Raw genomic sequence first — 10,344 nt, 5'->3', positions numbered from 1 at the left:
TTCCCAGCAGCAGCTTTCTGTCTTCAGTGCTGTCTCTCTGCCACCTGTGCCCCCTTCCAGGCCACTTGCTGCTGTCTCCCAACTGCCAGGCCCATTTCTCTCTCCCTCTCTCCTCTCCCTCTCTCCCTGTCCCTTCCCCCTCCCTCTCTCTTCCCCTCTCCCTCTCTGTCCCCCTCTTTCCCTCTCTCCCTCTTCCCCTCTCCCCCTTTCCCCTCTCTCCCTCTCTCCCCCTCCCCTCTCTCCCGCTTTCCCCTCTCTCTCCCCCCCTCTCCCCCCCTCTCTCCCTCTCTCTTCCCCCTCCCTGTCTCCCCCCTCTCCCTCTCTCCCCCTCTCTCCTTTCTCCCTCTCCCCCCCAGTCTCCGCCTCTCCCCCTCTCCTCCCCCTCCCCCTCTACCTCCCCCTCCCCCTCTCCCTCCCCCTCCCACTTCACCCCGTCTCCCCCTCTCCCCCCTCCCCTCCCCTCTCCCCCCCCAAACCTAAGTGGGGTTGGCTGCTTACATAAACAAATTCCTTGTCAATTGCAAGGTGTGGCCTTCCCAGCAGGGACATCAACCAACCCATCCCCTCAGTCCCATTGGGTGGATTTTCAGGCCACTGTTGGAATAGCAAATCCTGCATGGTGTGTAAAATAGACCAGTTGCAGAGCAAACTGCGACCCAATCATTTTTGGCAGAATTACAAACCCAAGGCCAGGAAGGCCATATATAAGGGAAACCCATTGCATAGCAGACCTCCTTTAATTTCTTCTAATAATGTTTTATAGTTTCTAATAGTGTTTTATTGTTTCCTGTGTGTAATCTTTCACCTTGGTTAAATTTATTCCTAGGTGCTTTATTTTTGGAATTGTTTCCTTAATTTCCTTTTCAGTTTGCTCATTGCTGATGTATGGAAAACTGACTGATTTTTGTATGTTGACTTATTCCCTGCTGAATTCATTTATATATAAGCTCTAATAGTTTTCTGGTGGAATCTTTGGAATATTCTATATATAAGATCGTGTCATCTGTGAAAAGGGATAGTTTTCCTTCCTCCTCGATTTGGATCTCTTTGTTTTTTTCCAGCCTAATTGCCCTGTCTAGGACTTTTCAATACAATGGTGAATAGCAGTGGTGAGAGTGGTATCCTCGCCTTGTTGCTGATCTTAATGGGAATGCTCTCAGCCTTTCTTCATTAAGTATAATATTAGCTGTAGGTTTTTCATGAATGACTGAGATCACGTTGAAGAAACTTCCTCAGAGCTTACTACCTAAGTTGAACCCTCATTCAATCAACAGCATGTTGCACAGCCGTTCACTCCCTGTTTTCTTTTTTTGGCTTTTTTTTTTTTTAAATAATTTTTCTTGTGCTTTAAGTGAAAGTTTACAAATCAAGTCAGTCTCTCACACAAAAACCCATATACACCTTGCTACACACTCCCAATTACTCTCCCCCTAATGAGACACCCTGCTTTCTCCCTCTACTCTCTCTTTTCATGTCCTTTTCGGCAGCTTCTAACCCCCTCCACCCTCTCATCTCCCCTCTAGGCAGGAGATGCCAACATAGTCTCAAGTGTCCACCTGATCCAAGAAGCTCACTCCCCACCAGCATCCCTCTCCAACCCATTGTCCAGTCCAATACATGTCTGAAGAGCTGGCTTCCAGAATGGTTCCTGTCCTGGGGCAACAGAAGGCCTGGGGGCCGTAACCACCACGGTCCTTCCAGTCTCAGTCAGACTATTAAGTCTGGTCTTATGAGAATTTGGGGTCTGCATCCCACTGCTCTCCTGCTCCTTCAGGGGTTCTCTGTTGTGTTCCCTGTCAGGGCAGCCATGGGTTGTAGCTAGGCACCATCTAGTTCTCCTGGTCTCAGGATGATGTAGTCACAGGTTCACGTGGCCCTTTCTGTCTCTTGGGCTCGTAATCGCCTTGTGTCCTTGGTGTTCTTCATTCTCCTTTGATCCAGGTGGGTTGAGACCAGTTGATGCATCTTAGATGGCTGCTTGCTAGCGTTTAAGACCCCAGACGCCACTCTTCAAAGTGGGATGCAGAATGTTTTCTTAATAGATCTTATTATGCCAATTGACTTAGATGTCCCCTGAAACCATGGTCCCCAGACCCCTGCCCCTGCTACGCTGGCCTTCGAAGCTTTCAGTTTATTCAGGAAACTTCTTTGCTTTTGGTTTAGTCCAATTGTGCTGACCTCCCCTGTACTGTGTGCTGTCTTTCCCTTCACCTAAAGTAGTTCTTATCTACTATCTAATTAGTGAATACCCCTCTCCTACCCTCCCTCCCTCCCTCTTGTAACCACAAAAGAATGTGTTCTTCTCAGTTTAAACTATTTCTCAAGTTCTTATAATAGTGGTTTTATACAATATTTGTCCTTTTGCAACTAATTTCACTCAGCATAATGCCTTCCAGGTTCCTCCATGTTATGAAATGTTTCACAGATTCCTCACTGTTCTTTATCGATGCGTAGTATTCCATTGTGTGAATATACCGTAACTTATTTATCCATTCATCCGTTGATGGGCACCTTGGTGGCTTCCATCTTTTTGCTATTATAAACAGTGCTGCAATAAACGTGGGTGTGCATATATCTGTTTGTGTAAAGGCTCTTATTTCTCTAGGATATATTCCAAGGAGTGGGATTGCTGGATCGTATGGTAGTTCTATTTCTAGCTTTTTAAGGAAGAGCCAAATCGATTTCCAAAGTGGTTGTACCATTTGACATTTCCACCAGCAATGTAGTAGTGTTCCAATCTCTTTATTATTTTGTGTTTTTTGGATTAATGCCAGCCTTGTTGGAGTGAGATGAAATCTCATTGTAGTTTTGATCTGTATTTCTCTAACGGCTAATGATCGTGAACATTTCCTAATATATCTGTTAGCTACTTGAATGTCTTCTTTAGTGAAGTGTCTATTCATATCTTTTGCCCATTTTTTAATTGGGTTGTCTTTTTGCAGTTGAGTTTTTGCAGTATCATGTAGATTTTAGAGATCAGGCACTGATCAGAAATGTCATAGCTAAAAACTTTTTCCCAGTCTGTACGTAGTCTTTTTACTCTTTTGGCGAAGTCTTTGGATGAGAATAGGTGTTTGATTTTTAGGAGCTCCCACTTATCTAGTTTTTCTTCTGCGTTCTTTATAATGTTTTCTATACCGTTTATGCCATGTGTTAGGGCTTCTAACGTTGTCCCTATTTTTTCTTCCATGATCTTTATCGTTTTAGATTTTATATTTAGGTCTTTGATCCATTTTGAGTTCGTTTTTGTACATGGAGTGAGGTATGGGTCTTGTTTCATTTTTTTGCAGATGGATATTGAGTTATATCAGCACCATTTGTTAAAAAGACTGTCTTTTCCCCAATAAACTGACAGTGGGCCTTTGTCAAATATCAGCTGCTCATATGTGGATGGATTTATGTCTGGATTCTCAATTCTGTCCCATTGGACCATGTATCTGTTGTTGTACCAGTACCAGGCTGTTTTGACTACTGTGGCAGTATAATAGGTTCTAAAATCAGTTAAAGTAAGGCCTCCTACTTTGTTCTTCTTTTTCAGTAATGCCTTATTTATCCGAGGCCTCTTTCCCTTCCATGTGAAATTGGTGATTTGTTTCTCCATCTCATTAAAAAATGTCATTGGGATTTGGATCAGAATTGCATTAAATGTACACTTCGCTTTTGGTAGAATAGACATTTTTACAATGTTAAGTCTTCCTATCCATGAGCAAGGTATGTTCTTCCACTTATGTAAGTCTCTTTTGGTTTCTTGCAGAAGCATACTGTAGTTTTCTTTGTATAAGTCTTTTACATCCCTGGTAAGATTTATTCCAAAGTATTTTATCTTCGTGGGGGTTACTGTAAATGGCATTGATTTGGTGATTTCCTCTTTGATGTTCTTTTTGTTGGTGTAGAGGAATCCAACTAATTTTTGTATGTTTATCTTGAATCCCAATAGTCTGCTGAACTCTTCTACTAGTTTCAGTAGTTTTCTGGAGGATTCCTTAGGGTTTTCTGTGTATAAGATCATGTCATCTGCAAATGGAGATACTTTGACTTCTTCCTTGCCAATCTGGATGCCCTTTATATCTTTATCTAGCCTAATTGCTCTGGCTAGGACTTCCAGCACAATGTTGAATAAGAGTGGTGATAAAGGGCATCCTTGTCTGGTTCCCGATCTCAATGGAAATGTTTTTCCATCTCATTTCTTATTCGGGTTATTTACTTCCTCTCCTGCTTTTCTTTTGTCAGTTTGGCCAATGGGGTATAAAATTTGTTGAGTTTTTCAAAAACCAGCTTTTGGTCTTGTTAATTCTTTCAATTGTTTTTCTGTTTTCTATTTCATTTAGTTCAGCTCTAATTTTTATTATTTGTTTTCTTCTGGTGCCTGTGGGTTTCTTTTGTTGCTCTCTTTCTATTTGTTCAAGTTGTAGGGATAGTTCTTTGATTTTGGCCCTTTCTTCGTTTTGGATGTGTGCATTTATTGATAAAAATAGGCCTCTGAGCACCACTTTTGCTGTGTCCCAAAGGTTCTGATAGGAAGTGTTTTCGTTCTCATTGGATTCTATGAATTTCTTTATTCCATCCTTAATGTCTTCTATAATCCAGTCTTTTTTTGAGCAGGGTATTGTTCAGTTTCCAAGTGTTTGATTTCTTTTTCCTGCTTTTCCTGTTATTGATTTCCACTTTATGGCCTTATGGTCAGAGAAAATGCTTTGTAATATTTCAGTGTTTTGGATTCTGCTAAGGCTTCATTTATGACCTAACATGTGGTCTATTCTAGAGAATGTTCCATGTGTACTAGAAAAGAAAGTATAGTTGGTTGCTGTTGGGTGGAGTGCTCTGTATATGTCTGTGAGGTCAAGTTGGTGGATTGTGGCATTTAGATCTTCTGTGTCTTTATTGAGCTTCTTTCTGGACGTCCTGTCCTTCACAGAAAGTGGTCTGTTAAAGTCTCCTACTATTATTGTGGAGCTGTCTATCTCACTTTTCAATGCTGATAGAGTTTGTTTTATGTATCTTGCAGCCCTGTCATTGGGTGCATAAATATTTAATATGGTTATATCTCCTTGGTGTATTGTTCTTTTAATCATTATATAGTGTCCTTCCTTATCCTTTCTGATGGATTTAACTTTAAAGTCTATTTTGTCAGAAATTAATATTGCCACCCCTACTCTTTTTTGCTTGTTGTTTGCTTGATATATTTTTTTCCATCCTTTGAGTTTTAGTTTGTTTGTGTCTCTAAGTCTAAGGTGTGTCTCTTGTAGGCAGCATATAGACGGATCTTGTTTTTTAATCCATTCTGCCACTCTCTGTCTCTTTATTGGTGCATTTAGTCCATTTACATTCAGGGTAGTTATGGATAGGTATGAATTTAGTGCTATCATTTTGATGTCTTTTTTTGTGTGTTGACAGCTTCTTTTTCCCACTTGATTTTATGTGCTGAGTAGATTTTCGTTATATATTGTCCTTTCCTCATATTTGTTGTTGTTGATTTTGTTTCTGCTGAGTCTCTATTTTTCCCTTGTATTTTATTTTGATGAGTAGGATAGTTTGTCCCCTTTGTGGTTACCTTATTATTTACCCTTTTTTTCTAAATTTAAAACTGACTTTTATTTCTTTGTATGGCCGTATCTTCCTCTCCATATGGAAGCTGTATGATTACATTTCTTAGTCCGTCTTTATTGTTTTAATGTTGTCTTCTTTTATATAATAACATTGCCGTTACCCTGTGTTGGGCTTTTTTTTTAAATCTTGCTTTTTTTTTTTTTTTTTGGATTTCCCTGTCTGGGCTGACTGCTGGTTGCTCTGCCCAGTGTTCTAGTCTTGGGTTGATACCTGATATTATTAGTTTTCTAACCAACGAACTCCCTTTAGTATTTCTTGTAGTTTTGGTTTGGTTTTAATGAATTCCCTCAACTTGTGTTTATCTGGAAATGTCTTAATTTCACCTTCATATTTAGGAGATAGTTTTGATGTATATACAATTCTTGGCAAGCAGTTTTTTTTCCTTCAATTTTTTAAATATGTCATCCCATTGCCTTCTTGCCTGCATGGTTTCTGCTGAGTAGTCTGAGCTTATTCTTATTGGGTCTCCCTTGTAGGTGACTTTTCTTTTATCCCTCGCTGCTCTTAAAATTGTCTCCTTATTTTTGCTTTTGGCAAGCTTGATTATGATATGTCTTTCTGACTTTCTTTTAAGATCTACCTTATGTGGAGTTCAATGAGCATCTTGGATAGATATCTTCTTATCTTTCACAATATCAGGAAAGTTTTCTGCCAACAAATCCTCAACAATTTTCTCTGTATTTTCTGTTATCCCTCCCTGTTCTGGTACTCCAATCACTCGTAGGTTATTTCTCTTGATAGAGTCCCACATGATTCTTAAGGTTTCTTCATTTTTTAAAATTCTTTTATCTGATTTTACTTCAAATATATTAGTGCCAAGGGATTTATTTTCGAGTTCAGAAATTCTAGCTTCTACTTTCTCAGTTCTGCTCCTCTGACATTCTATTGAGTTATGTAATTCTGTAATTTTATTGTTAATCTTCTGAATTTCTGATTGCTGTCTGTCTATGGATTTTTCCAGCTTATTAAACTTTTCGTTATGTTCCTGAATAATCCTTCTGAGTTCTTCAGTTGCTTTATCTGTGTGTTTCTTGGCTTGTTCTGCGTATTGGCTCATTTCCTTCCTGATGTCTTGAAGTGTTCTGTATATTAAACTTTTGTATTCTGCATCTGGTAATTCCAGGAATGCACTTTCATCTAAAAGATCCCTGGATTCTTTGTTTTGAGAGCCTGTTGAGGTGATCATGTCCTGTTTCTTTACGTGACTTGATATTGACTGTTTTCTCCGAGCCATCTATAAGTTATTGTATTAATTTATGCTTGCTTACTGTGTCGTAGCTGCATGCTTTGTTTTGTTTTGGCATACCCCTATGGGTTGCTTGAGTGAGCTAGCTTGATTATTTTTGCCTTTGTAGCTCTGGTGTCCTGTCCCCAGCTGGCTAGAGCTGTTATCAGGTATATCAGTCTAGGAGTCCCTTCAGTTTTCTTGTATGAATTCAGCTCAGGTTTCCAGGTAGCTGATATCAAGTGGGTGGTACAGGCTCTGTCTTACAGCCTTAGAGGGGCAGGGGTGATTGGCGTATATACCCGTATCTCATTGCAGCAGGGGGTCATGCTCTGAACAAGGCAGGGGGCTGAGAACCGACCCCCAAGTGTCTTTGAGGAAAACGCGTCTCTGTTCCCTAGAGCACGCTGGTGGGTGGGCTCTGCAGAGAGACCATGAGCACCCAAAGATTTTGTTGTAAGGACTGGGAGGTACAAGTTATCCCTGGGCCCCTGTTGCAGGTGGCTGGGTGACCTAAGTGGAGCTGCCAGTCCTTAGGTCCCTGTTGTAGGCAGGTGAGGACCTTGTTTAACAGGCAAATCAACGTCAAACATCAAACACGCACCTCTCCACCGTACTGCTGAAATGGTTGGAGTTTGCCAACAAGGGCTTGTTCTCCTGAAATAGGCCCACACAGGTCCATGCAGAAGGGAAAGGTGCTCAAGGTCCACGGACGGTTTATGCCTGGACAGGAGCCGCTTCTGTCCTGAGCTCCCCCAGTTAATGGAGCAGCAAATTATCTTTTCCCCCCAGTTGCAAATTTTTTCCTTCCCCAAGGTGGGGAGGACGGCTCCAGGTGCTCACCAGGGTCTATCTCAGGCCTGGGGATTCAGCCGCTGAAGCTGGCTTGGGGGTGGGAGGGTGTGGTAAAATATACGCAAGCACTTAGCTTTTGCCGAGAGCACCCTTCTGCTCAGGCTCCGGAGGTGTGAGTGGGCTGTGTGGCTGCTGCTTCTCCCTGAGGAAACTGTGGCCGAAGGCTAGGACCAGCCCACTGCCACCACTGCCGCCGCCACTGCTGGAATGGTGCCTGAGGGCTCCCCGTGATTCAGGTCCGGCAACTCCTCTCTGCTTTTGAACGGTCTCTTCCTTCCCCTGCCCCTCAGTTCTTTGTCTAAGCTTGCCTTTGATGCTCAGGGCTCCCAGCTTGTCACAACTATACTTGTTTCACTTGTTTTTTTGGGGTCTTTGTTGTAAAGAGCGCTGGACGGAAGCATCTGTCTATTCTGCCATCTTGGCTTCGCCTCTGTTCACTCCCTCTTTATGGAAACTTTTTTTCTTGGCTTTTAGGACATCACAATATTCTTTAAATATCCTTCTCTTGCTGTGTATTTGTTTCACTTTTCTTCCTTATCACTGCTCAGTTAACACCCAGGGCGCAGTCCTTGAACATTTTCTCTGTCTACACCCACAGCCTTTCATCTCACCTCACAGCTTTAAACACCTTTGCATCTCCTAGTTCCTCCTCTCCAGCCCAGACTTCTCCCCTGACTCATGTGACCATGTGACTCTTGGAAATCTCTTCTGGGGCCTCTAACAGGCATCCCTACCTTAAAATGTGCAAAAGTGACCCCCTGGCTTTGAACTCCTCCACATCTCAGTTAAGGGGTGCTCTGACCTTCCTCAGGATCAGGTGAACATCTTGGGATGTTTTAAAAAAACACAACCCTGGGGTTTGGTGTCAGGGCCGGGTGTGTGACCTGAATGGGAGGATCAGTCCAGGTCATATCCCCCAGCTGCACTGGCATGTGTGGTCAACACCAGGCAGGGAGCAATAAACTCACCTGTTGATCTCTGTGTAGAAGTTCATTGTCCCTGAATCCCTTGTGGTACAGGAGGAAGCAGGGACCGCCTTCCCAATGGTGAGGTCCTCCTTACATTTGTGGTTGTTACAGGGGAAAGGGATATGTTGATGCTAAGCAATTTAACAGCATGTTTTTTTTTTTGACACTCAGGATTGACATTTCAAGATTCATCTTGCCCAAGAAAGAAGTTGGGAGGACTAAGAGATTAAGAGGAGTCCAGAATGGCTCTTTCCCAGGTAACTGTCATATTCTTGATATATGATTCTGTCCTCTCCTTCCTGAAATGCTGTCCGGAGAATTTGTTCATCTCCTCTGATGTGTCCTGCCTGACACATTTGCTCACACTCACCCATGGCCTTCCTTCCACCCCCTTTCATCTTCATGCATATTCCCTCTCATGGTCTGACTCAGTGACATGGGACTTGTGAAGAGGCTAGATTTGGGGAGCGTCACGGGAAGTGCTTCATACCAGTCCTGGGTTGGAGACAGGGATTGGGCCATGTGAGGGCAGTGAGAGTGGGCAGCAGGGAATCTTTAGGGGCTGCATCGGCATGCCCTGTCAGGTCTCTGTGGACCAGCATTAAGGCAACTGCACGTTTATGTGCTTCTGAAGAAGAAGACTTATAATGGGAAACCAACTCTGCCGATTTTTAATACATTTGAAGCTAAGCAAGTGAATCTGAGTTATTGGTTCCAAAGTCTTAATGATTAGATAAGGAGTGGAAAGTTTGGTAATAGACATCAGTGATAGAGAATGCTTTATTCCATAATTAATTTTCAAATATGAAATCCACCTAAATGTGTCTGAGGCTGGGTTCTCTAGAGAAGCAAAGCCAGTAAAGCATGTAAATCTATGTATAGAAATGTAGAGAGAGAGATTTATATCAAGGAAATGGCTCATGCGATTGTAGAGGCCGGAACATCTCAAGTCTGTGGGTCAGAATAAAGGTTTCTCCTGATTCACATAGTTGCAGGGGCTGATGGACCAGAGATTGCAGGTCAGAGAGCAGGGCTTTTGCTGTAAAGATCGATGAATCCCAAGATCGGCAGGCAAGATCACAGGTAAGCTGCTAGCTCAGGTCCCAAGAACCAGAGGTCAGATAAACAGGAGCCAGCTGCAGGATCTAGTACAAGCAAAAGCTCACAAGCCTTGCCAGAAAGTCCACTTATGTTTGATGCAGGCCACACCCCCAAGGAAACTCACTTTCAACTGATTGGCTACTCACAGCAGATCCTATCATGGAGACAATCACACATTATATCAGATCCCATCATGGGAGTGATCACATCATCATACGACTGCCAAACTATGTTGCAACTGCCAAACTACTGAGAATCATGTCCCAACCAAGTTGACACACATCCTTAACAATCACAGTCTGCCAGTAGGGGGTTCTTTATGTCATTCACAGCACACATGCATGGAAAATGAAACCCCAGTTCTCATGTCTCTGGGTGTCAGCCATAAGTTCAGGGGGTCCCAGCTCCCCTCACTTCTGACCTGGTGGCTCCTAATACTACCTTGGGTTTTGTAATTGGCTAGTCCGACTTACAGATCTCATGGAATGTACTATCCTCAAGATTACAATTTTATTATAGAAAAAGGATATAAACAAAGAGACACATAGGGCAAGGTCAGGGAGAATTCCCAATGTGTTGTTTCCATAT

Source organism: Loxodonta africana, chromosome 11 (genome assembly GCF_030014295.1).
Source record: "Loxodonta africana isolate mLoxAfr1 chromosome 11, mLoxAfr1.hap2, whole genome shotgun sequence".
NCBI classification, from domain to species: Eukaryota; Metazoa; Chordata; class Mammalia; order Proboscidea; family Elephantidae; genus Loxodonta; species Loxodonta africana.
The sequence above is the reverse complement of the archived record's forward strand: the minus strand, read 5'-3'. Positions refer to the sequence as shown.